This window comes from Argiope bruennichi, chromosome 3, assembly GCF_947563725.1.
Source record: "Argiope bruennichi chromosome 3, qqArgBrue1.1, whole genome shotgun sequence".
NCBI classification, from domain to species: Eukaryota; Metazoa; Arthropoda; class Arachnida; order Araneae; family Araneidae; genus Argiope; species Argiope bruennichi.
Window position 1 is genome coordinate 77379115 of NC_079153.1, and position 19683 is coordinate 77398797.

Sequence of the window (19683 nt, forward strand, 5' to 3'; positions counted from 1 at the left end):
ATCTCATTTTATCTATTACTTGAATGTCATTTTTGGGACAAAATAAATTTGTCTAGATGGACCATTCTGATGACCTTCTGATCCTGATTTATCAAATGTCGATTATCTCTCGTGAAGGTCCTCATTTTGTGGAGAACTTTGAGACATGAATATCTGTTGTAACTGAAAGTGTGCAAAAATTGTCTGCAGCTTTGAAGCTGTACCCAATCACTCTGCTGACACTGCCAAGCAATTTGCAATTTTGAGTAATTATTGAAAACATTGCTATGTAGAAGTATTTGAAAGTGATATTGTAAGTAAACATTCTGCTATGTCTGTTTCTGAATTTATGTATTATCTTCCAATATATGCATCTTCACCCACTTTTTTCTGTAAAATAAGTGTTATAGTATGTGTTGTCATTGCTTAAATTTGAGACTTTATTCTGAAACACTGTTATGTTTCATTTAAATGCAAATGGGTAAAAACTCAGTGTCATGCCGAATTTACAATAGATTTATCCACGTCTGTCTAATACACAGTCTTGCATTATTTATTATCAAAAATAAATATTGAAACTCGGATATTAATCAATCCACTTTTAATCATGTTTTTAAAAAGTCAAAGGAGTTGCAGTAATTTTGTAATGTCAAAAAAAAAAAAAAAAAATTGCAAAACATAAATAAAGCCATGCATCTATACCTACCTGCGAGAGAAACTATGAATTTTTTAATTTTTTTATTTTTGCAATAATTTGCTCTTGAGCATGAAATTTATACAGTAATTATCATATTGTATATTTAAATATTTCATAAACACTAGTACAAATACTGTAAAGACTAAATCAACAACAAAAACACACACACCTGTAGGAGTGTTTTGCCCTCGATTTTTTAGTGTGCTTAGAAGATATATCAGCTTCTTTTTTATCTACAATCTCTGTAGGCATCTTGGTAGGAAGGAGGTAGCTGCAAAATCCACAAGCTGGAAAAAACGGTCTATCTAATCTATCGATTACACTCTTATTTGAAACGGTTTCCCCCCTGTCCCAAACTGTTGTTTATTTGCAAGCGAGGCTGTCCTTTGGATTTTGTATTCTTGAAAATATGAATAAAGTTGAAACACCAGTAAATAAAAAAGTAAATAAATTAATTCTTTGATTTTTAATGCAGCAAAGAAATATGCCCGATATTTATTTTTACCGAAATAATATTTAAATTATAGCGCAATTTTATTGAAGAAAACCGAAAACTTTCATTTCAACAAATTTATCTTTTATCTCACGTAATTTAATTTTAGCATAATTTATTATCAGGAATGCAGGAAATAAATTTGATTAGATTTTATTATCTTATAATAGTTTCTTATCTAAGCATAAGGCATCTATCTCGCCTATCCTCCTGCCCCTGATATACGTGCGCTAGATCGATCTTAAGATCGCTACTGATTTCAAGACAGGTTTATTTCAATTGTTTTAAATGTCTTCCATCGATTTTTACCCTACTTAATGCACCTAATATCCTAATAAAATTTACAACCGAGTTTTTTTTAATTGAAATATTTTAAAACAATAAGTTCGAATTAGAAAAAAAAAAAAAAATAGAAATAACATGCTGTTTCCAAATAAATAGTCTATATATATGAAATTACTTATCCACATATTTAAAATCTATACGCTTCATGAATGTGAACTTAAAATTATTACCTATTTAAGAAAACATTAAATTTTGATTTTCAAATTTAAAACATTTTTTTTATTATTTATAAATGCAATCAAATCAAAATGTAAATTTTTTTTAAATTGTACAAAATTTAAAACATTATTTATTGATAATTAATAAATAATTATAAATAAATTTTGTTGTATTAACTAGGAGTTAGATATTATTTGTTGATAATTCAATAAATTTCAAACTTTTACTAATATATATATATATATATATATATACACCTAATTTTCGAAATGGGAGAAAGCAATATAACAGCTCAGGTGTGTGTTTTATCTTCCTCTGTTTTACGACCCTATTTTTTCAACATTTGCAAATTTTGGTGGATAAAATGAATTTGCTATATGTTGGGGGGGGGGTCCAATTTTGGAAAGCTTTTCACAAACAAGCACGCAAAATAAACAATATTAGGAAAAAAATAGAAAAATTCTTAAACAATGATACCATTTTCATTGGAATATCTTGACTGAAAGCTAAGCTACTGACGCCAAAACATCGGCGAAACGCAAAACCCAAAAGTCGCCAAAATCTTTAATATTGAATGCCGTAAACAACATTATAGCTCTAATCTGGATGGATGGTGGATATATAATGTTAGCAAAACCCCAACACTCTTTCGGGCATATAGATTCTTTCAACCTTCTTGTGTCTCCATCCTAGTCGCGGATACAAAAGACGAACTAAATAACTCATATTTTAGTAAATGAGTTGTCAGCTTCTTAGATGTTTTTTGCTATTTCTGTTTTAACATTTTTTGGATTTTGCCTCAGCTCAGCCGATTCTTTTCATATTGTACCCATTTGAACTAACCTGTAAACGATTATGTGTCGTTTATAAACGATTTTGTTATAGTAACTCTTGAAGAGAAGAGAATAAATACCATCAGCTTTATCCACATCGTATTGTCGTACACAAAACCGCACTGTATTTGCCGCTGTTCACCAAGGCTTAAAGAAATTTGTTCGTTTGGTAAGATGTAAAAAAGATCTAGGAAGCCAATCTGCCATCATTGAAGAGTGTGTACACGATCGAGTAAAAGAAGATCCAAATGTGAGTTCACGTATACTTGCGAGTAAAGATGGTATAAAAACCTTGCAGTTAATATTGCCATATAAATTTCACATAGGTATAAGAAATGCGATGCTCAGATTTTCATCAATGGGTAACATTTTGCCTTTGGCTATTAGAGCAAGATACTGAAGATCAGCATTTCCCGAGAAGGATGCTGTGGACAAATGAATCTCGTTTCACTCGGAATGGCATTTAAATTCACACAGTTAACATCATTATGCGAATTAAAATCCAGTTATTATTAAATTCACACAGTTGACATCATTATGCGAATTAAAATCCACACGTAAGGCGAAATTCTTCATTCCAAACGCTATTCAGCTTAAATGTTTGGCTTGGAGTTATCGGTGATCGCATAATAAAACCATTTGTATTCCACGGTCATTTGATTAGCAATGCATATTTGGAATTCCTGAAACATCATCTACCAGAATTGCTTGATGTCATTGCTGCATTCAAAAGAACGGAAATAATTTTCTGACAAGATAGCGCCCTGCACATTTTCCCACGGCAATTTCTTCATCTTGAACAGTATACCAGAAGGATAGGTCATAGGAGGCTTGGACCATCTGGGTTGTCAGGTTTAATTCTAATTATCCTTTTCGAACGTGTTCCGAAATAAAAGGTTTACGGTACAGAAATTACCAGTTTAGGATTCTTGAGCAATCGGTTCGATGAGGTAATAGTGAAATGTGAGCTATCCTTCGCAACTACGATGGTTTAGTTCGGAAACAAGTAAGGGGTGTATCAGGGGGGGGGGCAATTTAGCAGCGGGTGTAAGTTCAACACATTCTACCGAATGCATAGTACTTTATTCAGACTTGGGGTGCCTCGCTTTTTATTTATAAATAATTTTCAGTATTCTTTTGAAAAAAATGTGTGAAACACCATGCTAATTTTGTTTTCATTGTATTTGTAACTTAATAAAAATGCTATTTTCTTATTTAGCTTCAAAACTTTCTTTCTTGAATTTTACTAAAACAGCTGACTGGAAGTCGACAGGCAATGAAACTCAAAAACGCAGACTTCAGTGAGGTAATTAACTATAAATTAAACTATTATGTTCAAAAAATACTTTTATTTCAATTTTTTGTTACTCATTTTGCCACAAAGTTATTCGTTATTAATTGCATTTATTCGGCGGGACATGTTTTTTTTAAATATTTTTTTATTTCACTCTGCAGTTCATAATTTTATTTTTCTTTCCATTTTTCATAATGAATTCACCACTAAAGTCGTGAAAATTTGAAGATGAAATTAACCTATATAAAAGCGCATCATTATAGTTTGTACTTTTGGCTAGATAAGTTCATGTAGAGCCGAAAACAAATGTCACATGATTTTCTAAAGATACTAGTGTATTCATTTTTATATGAACACTTACAAACTACCATGAATATTTCATAATGAAAATAACTGAAAAAAAAATCTCTATACTACTATCCTATTATTGTCCAACCTCGATTTTGATTTATCTGGAAATCACAAAGTATGTAAGTCTGAAAATCTCCAATGCCTTCTTGTCGAATAATTAAATTTCTATGCTATGCGAAGTGTGCTATTCTCACACTTCGCTTGATCATTTAAAATTGTTAATCATATCTCTAATAAAAAATGCCTTCAAATGTGATGAAAGTATTTAATTATAGAAGAAGTAACAACCAAAACTGCAAAAAATTCCTGATTTGGAAATTTTAAACACATATTCTAAATTAGAGTCAAATATTAGTCTGAGGCAAAAAAAAAAAAAAAAAAAATGGACATTGAATTTAATTGAAGCTGTAAGGAATTTAAATTTTTTTCTCCTAATAAAAAATATTTCTGAAACATAATATGAATATTTTTATTTGTTATAAAATGATGTTCTGTAAGCAAGTAGCTTCTAATAATAAGAAATTTCCAAGGATTAAAACGGTAGAATGATGCAAATCCATTTTTTTAATACATTCATAATTTTCAGCAAAAGTCGAAAACAATAAAAAAAATTTGAATTATTTCCTATTATTTTCATAGAATATTTTTTTCTTGAAGGCATTGTGACTAGTTACAATTATGGAAATGAAGAGCAGCTCCACAAAACCCGTACCCGGTACTTTGGAGGTCTGCAGCGCTCAAAAGTGACACCGTTTTAGAAGGGAGGCTTTTCAACAAGCTCGTTAAAAATGGTGAACAATGATTGCTTTTATCAATTTAGAGCTAATCTACGAGCTCACACCAACGCGCTTTTAAGTACTCTCTGGCCTAAAATAGACTGAGCATTCTGTGATGTGAGCATGTTGTCTCTCTTATGAGACGTCGCTTGCCATGCTTCATCTGGCGAGGTGTCTGGCTGTCAATTTTTTCTGAAAGATGGAAAAACCTTTGTTCAACTCGCCATATATAGTCCCATGTAAATCAATAGCTTTGAAAATTTTTTCAACTTTCTAGAAAGCTATCTGATTCTAATACGATTTAGTTTAGATTTGATATGTTAAAACAGTTGAATCTCGAATTGCGGGTTAAAAAATGTACAACAAAAAATTTTCTGCTTTTATAATTTAATTATTTTTATCTGAATTCAACGTGAAATGTTTACAAAATTGCATACATTTAAAAATATTATCTTTAAAATGACATTCGTAATGCTTGAAATGACCAATAAAAAATTACAAAAGAAATCATAATTATGGCATTCATTATATATGTGAGAAAGCGTAATCACTACTTTATTGTGCTTGCGACAAATATTATTTTACTCAATTTTACGTTAATACGCTATTACCATAATTTCCTACGTATTATTTGAGGCGGCATATAATCCGTAGGTGCTAATATTAGCCCTGAAAGAAAAATTTCAGCAGATAATCCTCACCTCCGTATAATCCACGGACTATACAGCCGATTATCCGTGGTAACAGATTATTAGTGACGATTTTCATGTCTTTTATTAACAGATAATCTGTGCATTATATGCAGAAAATAACGGTATGTTATAAAGAAAAGAAAAAAATGCCTTGGTGCATACGTTTGATGATATATTTATTCGATCAACCTTTTTTACTTCAGATAAGCTGTTTTTTATAATCCTTAACTAAAATAAAAGTACTAAAAAACATTTGTTGTTTTCAGTGCTTTAATTTTAAATTAAAATAATTTTTTTAGTTAAAGCTGTGAATCGTAAAAATAGGATGAAAAACAATTGAAAAATTAAAGGGGGAAACTTATCTAGGTCTTTATATGAATTTGATTTATAATTCATAAAAATTGATTTATAAAGCATAAAAAATTACCTACGAAACAGTGGTGTAATGAGGTATCTAGAGCGTAATATAATTATTTTTAATATAATTATTTGAATTATATATTTTTAATAAATATAGATGGCGCCTGGAGAATGGCATTATTTTTTCACTCCTTCATGATATTTTATAGCGTTTATATCATAAAATGATATAAACGCAGTAATATTTCTTCCGATAACCCCCACCTCCTCCATAAGATCCAAACATCAATACCTCCCTCTCCTCCTCTCTTCAATCACTTCGCCTCTGCTACAGAATCAGAAAAGGCAGTCACTATGCAGGCGGTGCACAGTCCACAAATAGAACAATATTTGAAGACAACATATGGAGGGATTTTTTTCCTCTCATTATAACGGCAGGGCATAAGATGGGGTAATGAGACGAATTTCCCTTTTAAGGTTAATATTCAACAGCATTTATTATAGAAGTTCAAAGTTACACATATATGAATGAAAACCATAGTGTAAAATTCTTGTTCCATTTTTTTAATACAAAATTTGTTGTCATGTTATCATAAGTAAAATATATTAACAATTGTATTTATGAGGAACAAAATTTTTTAAGGCAACAGCGAAACAATTTAGAAGATTTAATGATACACAGGATACTATGTATCCTGTGTATCATGTGCGCAACCAATATATTATTTCACATGATAATGACAATTTTAAAAAGAAAAAAAAAAAAAAGAGAAAAGGGAAAGAAAAATATTTTGCTCAGGATACTATTTACTCTAGCGGAAACATTTCAAAAGAAATCTATTATCATTAGCTGAAATAAAATTGCAAATGTCTTCGTAATTTTGGGCACTAAGTACATCAATGTAATAAATGCAATCTCATAAAAGAATTAGACATAGAAGCTATTTTTTAAAATTCGATTGTGTTTATTTATTTACTTGAATTTTTACATTAATTTTAATTTGAAAGTCGGGCGTAAAATATCAATTAGTTAAGTATTATAAAATAAACGTTGATATCAAACTCTGCATTCAACAAGCACAATGTCACAAATCTAAGTGCCCATAACAAAATTTCAGAAAAAAATTTCGAAACATTTATTTTTTTATTATCATATTTTGATCATGAATATGAGAAGTTGTAGGTAAAGTATACATTATATTATCATCACCTCCCCCCCCCCCTCTTCTTTTACAGTAACACTTCACAAATTGAATGATTTTCGGGTTTTTTTTTTTTTTTCTTTCTCCCGCTGTACTCTTGCTTTGTTAAAAGAAAAGAAAACTAAATCAATTTTCATTATCGTCTGAGAAATTGCCCAGTCATTCACACTTATTCAGACAGATTTAAATATCTGAATGTTCGAAATCGTTTGCTGGAATATTGTTAGTTTTTCTCCGAACAGCAAAACCGCAGTGTGTCGATGTCGTCTGCGGAAAGATCTCTCCATTCGCCACGAGCAGACGATGTCGTAACCGCCAATCCCCAAAACCTCGTTTGCTCTCGGTTAAGTAAGCCACCCCTAGAAGGCGGGAAGGAGGTTCTCAACTTCCCTTGCCTATATTTGGAAAGCCCTCTGCACGCAACATTACGAACCCCGTTCGTCTTGAAGCCACCCCCTCACCCGCACTCTCATTCTTTTTATTCATTTTTTTTCATTCTACTTTTCTTTGTGCCTTTTTTTTATCTCACTGTGACTCTTAACTTCATTCTGGAATTGGAAGGAGTTTTTTCTTTTCTTCTTTGTTATTGGTCATATCGCAGTCGTTGTTTTGACGACGCCTTGCTGTAACCGTCATTAAGGCGATAGCTGTGATAAGGTGTGGAAGAGTGCTCTTCGGCATCCCTCTGGAATTAACCGCTCGGAGAAAAAAACGTGCTCAAGAGAGAAAATTGTTCAACGCTTGGTGAGCAGAGATATTAGATTTTTTTCATTTCTTTTTTCTCGTTTTTTGTTGATTAACGTCTTTTCTCTCTAGTTTTTCTACTTAATGATTATTGCTGACTCTGAAACATTATGAAAGAGCTGATGAGGTTTCTTAGTATATTTTTTTTTTCTTTTTTTCATTCGAAAACTTTTAATCTTTTTATGAATAATTTTTTCTACTGGGTTTTTTTTTTTTCTATGTGTGTGTCCATTGCTAAATATCTTTTAATGCTAAAAATCTGTACGATCAGTTTATATTTTGTAAATTCCATATACTTTAAAAAATTTTGCTTTCATGTCGTTTACATAATAAATAATATTTTCCCTTATAAAGGGAAATTGTGTCCTTTTGTTCTTTTTATCTATCAGAAGAAGAAAAGAATAAATAATTAGTAAATTACTTTCTTGCAATTTTGAACAAATTTTATAAATACCCTGCAACAAAAAAATTGTATCGCAGTGTCTAGTTATAAAAGTAGAGATAATTTGACTATAATCTGGTAATCTATTTTAAATATTAATACTTATATCTACTTTCTCCAACTTTCTTGTATATTGTAGCTTTTTCATTCATTATGCTAGTTGTTTTTGGCGACCAGCCGGTTCTTTGGGAATACTGAGTTTAATTTCAATTAAATATGCACAATTTGAGGTTCATGATTTCCCCCAAAAAGTATTTTTAAGCATTAAATTGTAATGTAATGTATATTAGAGGAGTGTTATTTTAATTGTATTACACTTATTCTCTCTATTGTGTTCAACAACTTTCCCAGTGAATCTAGTCCTATGACATCATATTGGTGTTAAAAATAAGATGTAACTATCTTCAAATTGCACATTGTCTGTATTAATTTATTTCAAGCAAACTTGGCAAATAATAAGCAGAATTTTTCTTTCTAATCACTAATATTTTGCTAAAATCTCGCTTAATTCTTGATTAATTAAAATTTAGAAAAAAATCTCTCTGAGGGTTTGATTTAAGATTCTGATATCTGAAAGATTTTTTTTTTTTTTAATTCTGAAATTTGAAAAATCTCTGCCATCCTCAAAAGGGCTCCAAAAATTTCCATCCTCAAAAGGGCTCTGTGCCAAATTTATTAGCTCTACATCAAATTTATGTTTCAAATATTTGAATTTTGTGCTTCCTTATTAGTGAATGAGTGAATTGAACAGAGGCAGAAAATTTTTTCAATAAATTCTTTTATTTTTTCGCTAGTTTGAAATGTTTTAGAAAATAAATACACTTCATGTTCCTGTTTTATAATAATGTCTTATATTTTTTTATTTTATTTCTTATTCAAAATCACCAAACATTTTTTGCATGATCCATTTTATTTCAAATTCGTTAAAAAATTTATTGAATTTTCATATTTCATATTTTTAGATGATACTTATTTGGATTCGATTGTTACAAAGCAAAATTCTGTTACTGTATCTTCCAACTGATTTTTAAATCTGATTTTAAACTGCCGATTTTTAAATCTGCTACTTTAGTACAAAAAAATATCATAAAAATAATTGAAATTATTTTGACAAATGTTCTTTTAAATTAAATTCAATTTTGTAAAATTATTACAAAATTAAAATTTTAAGAATCAATGTTTCAAAAGTCAAGTATAAAATAATAAGTGTATATAAATTTTATACAAGAAAATTCAGAAAATTAATTTATTTAATCTTAGAAAACATTTAATTATTTACATTTCATTCAAATAAGTAATTCATGTGTTGATACTTTTAATATTCCAGTAATTATTTAATTAATTATATTTAGTAGCCATATAACGCATGTTTAAGAACAAGTATTTTGATTTCTACAGTAATCATGTAATTGAAATTGAAGTTCCTTTGCAATAAAACCATAAAATTAATTTTTCTTAAAGCCTTTTAATAGAAAAAGAAGCTTGGCCTGTTTTTAAAGATCAGATTTTTTAAAAATGTTTATGGATATATTGGTCATTGCTCATCATAATTTTATCATGTATTATCATGAACTGTATTATTATCCACAAATTCCTTCTATTTCCTGATGAAGATTTTAAAAGATTAATTTCTATGCAGCTTTATTGATAATATCACATTTTAATTGAAAAGAGAATTCAAGAAGATTAAAAAAAACTATGAAATACTGATTCGAAATGATTAAAGAATTATTTAGATACAAAATAAGGCAAGATCTGTGTCAGTGTAAAAATTCTGGAAGGAAAGCTAAAACTAAAATTAGCCTTTTGATTTCCTTTTGTATTTATTCTTCAATTTAATTGTCTAAAACTATTTTTAATGAAAATAAAAAGATACATAATAAATAATCATAAGTATTATATAAGGAAATATATTATATTGTATAAGGAAATATAATATGTTGTATAATGAAATGATTGTACTATTTCTCGAAAAATCGATCTTTTGCTTATCCAATCGTTTAGTAGCAATCAGCATCATCAGTCCTTAAATTATATCATCAGTGAGTTTTATTAACGCTGTCAAGTGAATCGCGTGAAATGTGTCACATTGATAGTTAAATCGAGTCATTTTTTTAAAGATACAAAAAAAATATATCATTTTGTTAAAATACGATGACAAGAAGCATCACCCAATTTGCGGGGAGTATAAAAGTGAAGATACCATGGCAGATGCAGGGATAAGAGATGACGTTTATCACGTGATTGTGATGTCACGTGAAGTGATTTAATTTCATACAAATTTTCACAAATTTTGTCGATTTCCAGCCTTGCAAGGTGTCTTTTTTTATAATAGATCAAACAGAAAATGTCAGAAAAAGGTAATAGTTTAATTGGGAAGTTAGATTTACGGAAATAATGAACCACGCCTATTTTATAACAACATGTAACCCTTTCTGGTTCGGTAATACTATTTGGCATTATATGAATTATATAGTTTTATTAATTAGCAGATATCATCACTCGGTTTCATGCTTGCTTCCTAGATTACACATGATCTGAGTATAAATGAATAATAAATTATTAATATTGATTAATTAATCTGGTTGAAATGAATAATATCAAACAAGAAACATCTCCACATGTATTTTTTTTAACATTGAATTTCTGTTATTAACAAATAATAATTTAATTTAGAAAAGATTAACAACACGTAAGGAGTCACAATGATTGACACTGTTTCGGAACTCAGATGTAACATTGTATCATGATTCCTCATTTAATTTTAAAAACTGTTGTTCACTGATGTTGAAACACAGATTAGTGGGTGTAGTTGCGGTTTTAAGTCCTGATTTCATCGAAGGCTTAGGAGTAGTAAAGAAATGTATGATATAAGTTAAGTTTCATCGAGTTGAGATGTATGTCTTGATCTGATGTAGAGGTTTGGAAGGTGGGGTGCTGATTCAGGGGTCGTTCATCTTTGTCGTTTGACAACGGTTCAGAAATTATGATGTCTATTGCCAACAGCTATCATGGAGCTTCCAAGTAGGACATCAGTAGAACAAAGCAGGGTTGTTTTTTTTTTTGTTGTTGTTGTTGTTTCCAGTTTTTTTTTTTTTTTTAATTCAAAACTTCTTCCAGTTTTTATTTGTAGTAATGTATAAATATTACTTATATGTGCATGCTTCAAAATTAAAATTATTACATTATTTGAAATTATTTAAATTAGTAAAGCTCAGTTTTTATCTGAAAAAAAAAATCTGCAAAATGATATAAAGATAAGGCTTATTTCTTTAAACCAGCATTTTTGCTGTTACACAATTTTTTTTTGTTCTGATGCTTGTAAATCTCTAAGAGAATTGACATTACATCTATTAATTTTTTTCTATGTAACTGAATTTCTCTTATGATAAAGAACATTAAAAATGTTAACATTTGCTTATTGAATGAAAATTTTTCATCTCTAAAAACAAATGCTTATGATACATTAAATTGATAGCTTACCTTCACCATTATTTTTTTAAAACGTATTTATCTTTCTACTTTTTTCTGTATATAAAATTTTTTGATTTGTTTTCCGTTTATTGGCATACAATAATTATCCGAATTTTTTTTACTGCACTTATTTCATAATATATTCATTAATGGAATTATTTTCTGTGTTATAAATAAAGAGGAAATAGTTCTTAGTTCTGAAAAACTTTTCTTCGTGTATTTCATGTGGGCACTAATATAATTTTACCGAATCGGCAAATATCTTTTTATGTGAGTCTGCATCAAATTTTAATGCATTGAACTGGTCAATTAATCAAACAATGAATCACAATTTATATAGTTAGGTACAATTACAAATAAAAGCCACGAAAATCAATACAAGAGAATTGCATTGAAAAGTGTGAAAATTTCTAGAGTACGAAGAAAACTAAGAAAACACATACTTCTATTTAGCTAAGGATTACTGAGAAAGTTCATTATAATTAATCAATTTTTGACTTACATCAAAATTTATTATACAGAAAATATCGATTATTTTTTAAAAATTAAATTTTGCTCAATTATTTGAAAATATTTCAAATTTTAGTATAACGTGTAAAACTATTTACTTCGGAGTAATACTTCTTCCCGTACATGAATTGTCATTCATTGTCTATTAAATTTCTGCCTTACTTTGCAGTTAGTTAATTTCAATTATTCCCTGTAAAGCAAAGCATTATCAAAACTTCAATGTCTACATTCCTTTAGATAATGTAAAAATGCTTTGTGGTCAGCTTTGTGACTACTAATCGAACATACGCACACGAGTAACTTTTTAAAATTAATTTAAATTAGTTTTTGGTGGAGGTTGTTGGATCTAGCCTGCGGTTTAAAAATAATTTGGAAAAAAATTCAAAATAGGTTCAAATAGGTTTTTTCAAAACCTATTCTTTTTGCTTGCATGAAAAATGAATATAAAAAAATTTTCAGAAATTCATACGTCAAGGCTTAAGCTAAATTTTTTAGTGTTATCTATTTATAAATAGATAAAGGATCGTAAAAGAACTGGTTACGTTGGTGTAATGATTCACCCTTTTCTGAAAACCCTTTATCATTAACATAAACAATATCTATATTAACTTGCAATCAATCAGTTCAATATTACCCTATAAAGCAAAGCGACATCGATTCTTTAGAAAGGAGGGTGGGAAAACCACATTGCTCTAGACAGTGCAATAAGTAGAAATTTAGCTCTGTTTAATCCTTTTAATTAAACGTGTATCTTTCTTCGGTTATGGCAGCTTGTCATCATCATTTCCTTTTCCTCTCCTAGCGGAAGTGGAGAAGACGCTTTTCTGTCTGATAAATAAATAAAGTCTTACAAATTCCTTATTCTCAAATCGAATTTTTCCCAGCTTCAGAAATTCTAATGGCAAAATACTATAAAAAAAACCATCAATAAATTTAATGGAAGAAATGATGTTCAAATAATGATTTTTTCACATCGTTTGGTATTAAAAAAATTTCAAATAAAAATTAGATTGCAAAATAAGAAATTTAAAACCAAAATTATACTTTGCCTATCATTTGTGCCGTATTATTTATTTTTCTTAATTCGATTCGAATGTCTAGTCGAAAGCATTGTAGCATAATAAAGTTCTAGGCCTGATTCGTCAATCTATTTTATTTTTAAAATCTGACTTTAATGATGAAGTAGCGATAAGGAATACTTAAAAACTATATTTATTATCGTTGGAACGCACTAAAATGTAAATCCAGTCACTAAAGCAATGAACATTATTGTAGCAAAATATACGAAAGAAAAAAATATATACTTATTGTAGCAAAATATATTTTATCTATTAAAATTACATACACTGTTTAGGATACACTGATAATTTCCACTGTAGTCTGTTCATATTCACGAATTATATTGAAATGCGCCGTGTGATTTCAATTTTGGAATCTACTGCGTATTTTGAGGAGGAAAACGGCCATTATATAATAATACAGCGTAATACATTGTGCGGTTATGATATTGTTATTTTTGCGATATTATTATGAATTGACGTGAAATGATTCATTATTCAATAGCATATTACAAAGTTCACACTTTTGCTTAATCTTAAATGAAATATACCAAGAAAAACTATTGTAATCTTCAAAAAAATTCGAATTCCAGATTTTGACGAATCTCTACGTTTCAGATCTCCTTGAGTTCAAAAAATCATATTTTTGGAATTATGTCCATCTGTCTGCGAACATGAAAATTTACAAACTTCTTGAGATAGGCGAATGAAATTGTGTGTATGAGCTGTATACCAACTTTGCTGATTCATGTTAAATTTTGAATGAAATCTATTCAGAGTAAGTATGTCTTGTCGATGGTTCGAATATGAGTTAATATTGTTACAAATTTTTTTCTACTACAAATACCGTCAATTAATCTTAATGACGCAGCGCATTTAATCTCTAATAGTTCATTAGTTCAGCAGCTTTCTTGCTGTCTAATCCTCCAAGACCTCTTATTTATCGGCGACTCCGATTCCTCTCTCACACACCATTTCTGACGATCGACACAACTTCTTCCGATACACACGACACGACGACCTCGTAGCTTCTGAGTGCCCGTCTTTTATAGTTCCGGGAGGCGGGGCTAGAGTCTTCAGGCCAATCAGGGCGTACCTGGCTGTATCTCGGGTCTTAGTGGATGGATCGTGAAAGTTCTCGAACTTTCCAGTAGTATCCATTTAATCGCCAAACTCGCCAAATTCGTCGCCAAGTCGACAAATGGTCGCCAAGCTCTCAGGTCATTGACGTGGCAGCCGCTCAGCACAGATCTTACAACGGTCTTTCTTAAGGTGATACTAGCCGTGATGGGAAGCAAATTACAAGTTTGTAACAATATGATAACTATAAAATGAAGAGAGCTAGATGTATAAAATTTGGTACAGATTTAACAGATCTGAAGTGTAGAACACAATGACTTAAATATGTGAAATTTGGTATGTGAGTTTGTTACTATGATAGCAGTTCTGTGACAATTTTTGGTTACAGTCGGTTGAAAAAAAGTCCAAAAGTGGGTCCAAAATACAAATTCGATGTTCTGTGATTGTGTAATAACCGCATTCCAGCGATTAATCTTTAAAGATTGCACGATAGCAGATTCTGCCGTAATTTTTGCTCCTCAATAGTTGATTGTTTAGTTGATCAATGGTTTAATTAATGTACACAAGAATATTAATTAAAGAATTTACCAGAAAATTCCAAGGGGACCATTCCCGCTGGTTATTATCAAAATCATCTCTTCCAGAAAATTTGTTATTAGAAACACATTTAACAACTCCTTCAGAAAATTATCAAAAACCTCCATCAGGAAATTATTGAATTATTTCGTTTAATTTCATCAATTTTATGATAAAGATATGCTTGTTTCTCCAGAAAACTGTTATAATATGCTTCGTTATACATGAATGTGCATATCAGTAGAAGAGATTGAGGCTTCATTGGAAGAGAATCTTTTTATTCATGATATATAGTTTTAATCTTTAATTTATGCATATATATTTAAAAGATATGGAAATCAAATTAACTTTTTTTAGAAAAGAATTCAACTTTTCTTGCAATTCTATACTTTTTGATAATGATTTTGAACTAGAAAAAGTCTATTCCGAAAATGCAAATAGTATTGTTTTGACAGGTGTGCTTTTAATAGATATTTTCTTTGCAGAAATTTAAAAATTTCCCCTCTTTGAAGCTTGTATTGTTTACTTGTATTGCATGGATAAAACAATTTTGTTTTTGTAAAATTTTTCAATTGCTATTTTAAAGATATTATAAGATAGTGATATCAAATTTTATTATATAACGGAAAAAATATTTATCTAATTAAATATTTGGTTTGAACATTATAACAAATTCTATTTTAAAATCATAATTTAGCAGAATTGCACAAGTAGGTAACTAGAACGTTGTAGAACTGCTGATTTAAAAAAAACCTAAACTGCATTCTAGATAACATTAGTATATCGTTTTACGCCAGTTTCAATGAGATCAATAACCCTATTAAAATCAGATAAAGAAATGTTTTCATTGACTGAGACTGCAATGTTTCCTTTTTAAGAAAAATCAAAAGAAAGCTATTAAAGGATTCAACCATGGATAAAACTTTTAATAGGCTTAGGGACATTTATTGGAAAAATGTCTGATAAAAAGTTATTTAAATTGGGTTATTTCAATCATACTGATAATAAAAAGAAATAAATCTTTAAAAAAATGTGTCCAGAAAAATTTCTCTACTAAAAATTATCAGATGCAAATACTTAAAGGAAGCATTTATTTTTCTTCGCTGAAATTGAATGAGATATTAATCTGTGTTTTTTTGAGTCATTAAATAGCTTTCATAATAATATTTTGCAACCTTCTGGTATCTTCTTACTTTTTTTAATAACTAATTTAATAATCTTCCCTTTAGATATTAAAAACGTCATTGTATTATTCGTTATCTTTTAGATGCAACATTTGATCGTTAAATAGAACAGTTTCAATTTTTTAAACAGAAAACATAAATCGTTTGCGCATAGCTTTACCATTTATAGAAATGCATTCTTCAGATATCAAGCGATGCAATAAAAAAACACAAAGTAAACTGACTTTTTTTATTTTCTCGTCAAAGGCAAGTAAACTTTCTCTTTCAGTGTGAAATGCCTTCACTAGATTTGAGTTCCGAATCACCGCTCTTTCATTTAAAAAAAGAAAGAAAAAGGGCAGTCTCCTTCTTGTCTGACGTCACAAACCCCTACGCTAATTAGAAAGACACTTATAAAGATGAATGATTTCGTTTATGTGACTTATGTTTTTTTTTTCTTCCGTTCTGAAAGAAAAGCTCTGTTCTTGTGTTTGGGTACGGTTATGATCATGGCTGTTTGTTGTTGAATTTGTGTTTATATAAACTAGTATAAATGAGTTGTTAGAAATGTATCCGGAATGAAAATATTTAAGAATAGAAATCCGGATATATGGTCGCTATATCTCAAAAAATTTGAACACTTTATTGTTGTCTTGTATTTGTTAAGCGAGTGACCAATTCTTCCAAAATTCAACCAAGGTTGGTCCAGATTTCAGTGGGGTGAAATGAAAACTTTAAGTCGAAATTGGTGATTGTACCCGCTATTACAAAATGTCTGAATACCATTGGTAATGTTGATACTATGAGTTTTTCATAATGAAAATTATTTAAATTTAAAAGACTTCTGATAGAATTGTGATGATTCACTATAATAAACCAATTGCATGCATTTCTTAATAAAAATTATTCATTTTAAGATATTTAACTCGATTTTTAAATTTTTTATTTATTATGAATTGTGTATTTAAAAGTAGCAATGGGAAATTTCAGGTCATCATACTTAAAATTAAAGAATATATAAACGGGACTGTGTCAACTAATCTGGGACATCTGACTACTTGATTTGATATGAGTCTCCCATCTGGGTCATAGCAACTAAGACTCACATTTAAGAACTTAAAACACTCCAAAACGAAACTGCAAGGCAAATTTGTAATATACTGTGCTTTATCTCGAATGTAGATTTTCGTATTTACAGCTTCTTACCATTAATGATTTCCATATAAAAAGTTTCCTCAAGACTCGTCGAAAAACTGCACAAAATATTAAACAGCAATTGAAGAAATCGAAAATGATTCAAGCCACAAACATCAGAAGACAGACAGACATTTCATCTGCAACTAGTCACCGACTACTTGCTTAACGCCCCTACATGTCTCTGCGATTCGAACTTTGTGATAATTTCATAATGTTGTGGCGAATCTTAGAAGCCAATTAACAGCTACGCTACACGAGCAATTGCTTTTGTATTGTGATCTTGTTACTCGGCTGCGAACCACAAGGTCCCAGGTTCTATCCTCGCTCAATACATCCGCCACATTGGTGACCTGGACGATGAACCTTCAACCTTCGTACAGCTGTTGTGGCACCATCTACCCACAACAACCCAAAGTCGTCAGATTCACTTGACGCAGCAACACAAAGCCGTCAGACTCACTTGACGCAACAGCAACCACACAGCTCGTCATAACGCTTGGCGCTACTCAAATGGGTACAGGCGCATTAGACTCAACAGCTAATAAAATACATCACCACTCAACAGCCATATCATTCGTCTCACCTCCGACTCACTGGAAGGAGAGTACTGTGGTGAACCTTATAAGCCAGTTAACAGCTACGCTACACGAGCAATTGCTTTTGTATTGTGGTCTTGTTATTCGGCTGCGAATCACAAGGTCACAGGTTCTATACACGCTCAATACATCCGCCACAATATAAATAGTCTAACTTACTTTTTTCTCGACATCTTTCATATTATATATCTATCTTGATATCCTTATCATGCACTAATATACACTCTAAAGCACTTTCATTTATGTAATGCTACCTTCTCGAATCATAAGCAATGTCTAGAGCTTAAGAGCCTTTGAATTCAAAAACTTCGTGAACCCTCCATAAATCAGCAAGAATGTTTCATATTGTCTTACATATTGTGCAACAGCAATACATCACACGTCACATTCAATATTTGCATTAGTCAAAGGATTTTGTAAATGCTTATTACTAAAGATTTCATATTATTTTACAGGCGTTTATATTATAAATCCATTATCTGTGTATCCATTGATATTTAATTTAACTTCTGCTTATTGAGTACATTTGAGGCTTATATTTATTCTGTCTGTTTCTTTTTGTTTCAAAATGTTTTCGTAAAGTTGCTACTTATTTATTATTCTATAAACTAATCTCTTTGAGCGACCAGCTATTTATTCACTATTAACATAGTATTAGTTTAATAATGCCACACAGCTTTAATTAACTACATTTTTATCATATCAAATGAAAATAATGTTAAATTTTAATTGTAAAACAAACTGAGCCTTTAGATTCATTAGTTATACTTGCAAAGTGACGATTTTACCAATAATTGTCAAAATCGGTCAAGTTGCTGTATAGAGATTATAATTTGCGATATCTCTCGAAAATGCAAGACAGAAGACAGGCGATCATTGGGCGACAGGCGAACAAATATAACCTATGCTTGAAAACCAAAACGCTGCTTTCAGATTTCTATAATCATAAAGTAAATTCAGAGGTCAAATTCAGAATTCAATAATTTGAGGTTATCGAAATGTAATCGAATAAAACTGCATTAAAAATTATTTTTCTTTTTAATTTTGATTCTGAATCATATTTTTTAAATTTTGATACTTGAAAGTTTTGGGAAATTTGATATTTCTTCCACCAATTCGTAAAAGTAAGCCTTAATATTTTTTTCCACCAGTTCGGCAAATTCAAAATATTCCCCAAATTAAATTTCATCGTAGTATTCTTTAGTTTATGTTAATAAATGTCCTATTTTCTAACCATATGAGAGCAATTTTAGAATGAACCTCCCAATTTTTAATTGTGGTCAAACAGTATTTGAATTGGCACTTTCTTCTCTTAAGGTACAGCAGAAAAGAGTTAAATTCCGATTATTTTGACTAGAACCAAGCCTCGCACATGGCGGATATTGGATGGAATCCATACCTGAATCCTTGACTCTTAAAATTTTGTCATCTATACTTTTTTTTTCTATTCTGCCATCCACTGTTTTACTGTACAATGATTTTATATATCTGAATTAATTCATCTCCTCACAACACATCCAGCAAAATGTGCAACAAATTCCAGAATGAATTTGCCCCATCGCGTTCGACTTATCTCACGTAAGCGTGAATTGACTGCATTTATGGAAAAATATTATATAAACAAAACTAATATAATATAATAATTTGAAGAGATTCTTTATC

At 30.0% G+C, this 19683-nt stretch overlaps 1 protein-coding gene across 2 annotated transcripts in view; it reads left to right on the plus strand.

Moving 5' to 3' along the window:
• Positions 1-7765: 7765 nt before the first annotated feature.
• LOC129963499 (filamin-A-like) overlaps positions 7766-19683 on the plus strand; it is a 152429-nt gene continuing 140511 nt past the window's right edge. The window contains exon 1 of one of the 2 annotated variants that reach the window (XM_056077922.1): positions 7766-7925. The gene's annotated coding sequence lies outside the window, so the exon portion shown is untranslated. The remainder of the gene's footprint in view (positions 7926-19683) is intronic. The other variant, XM_056077924.1, reaches the window with a different exon arrangement.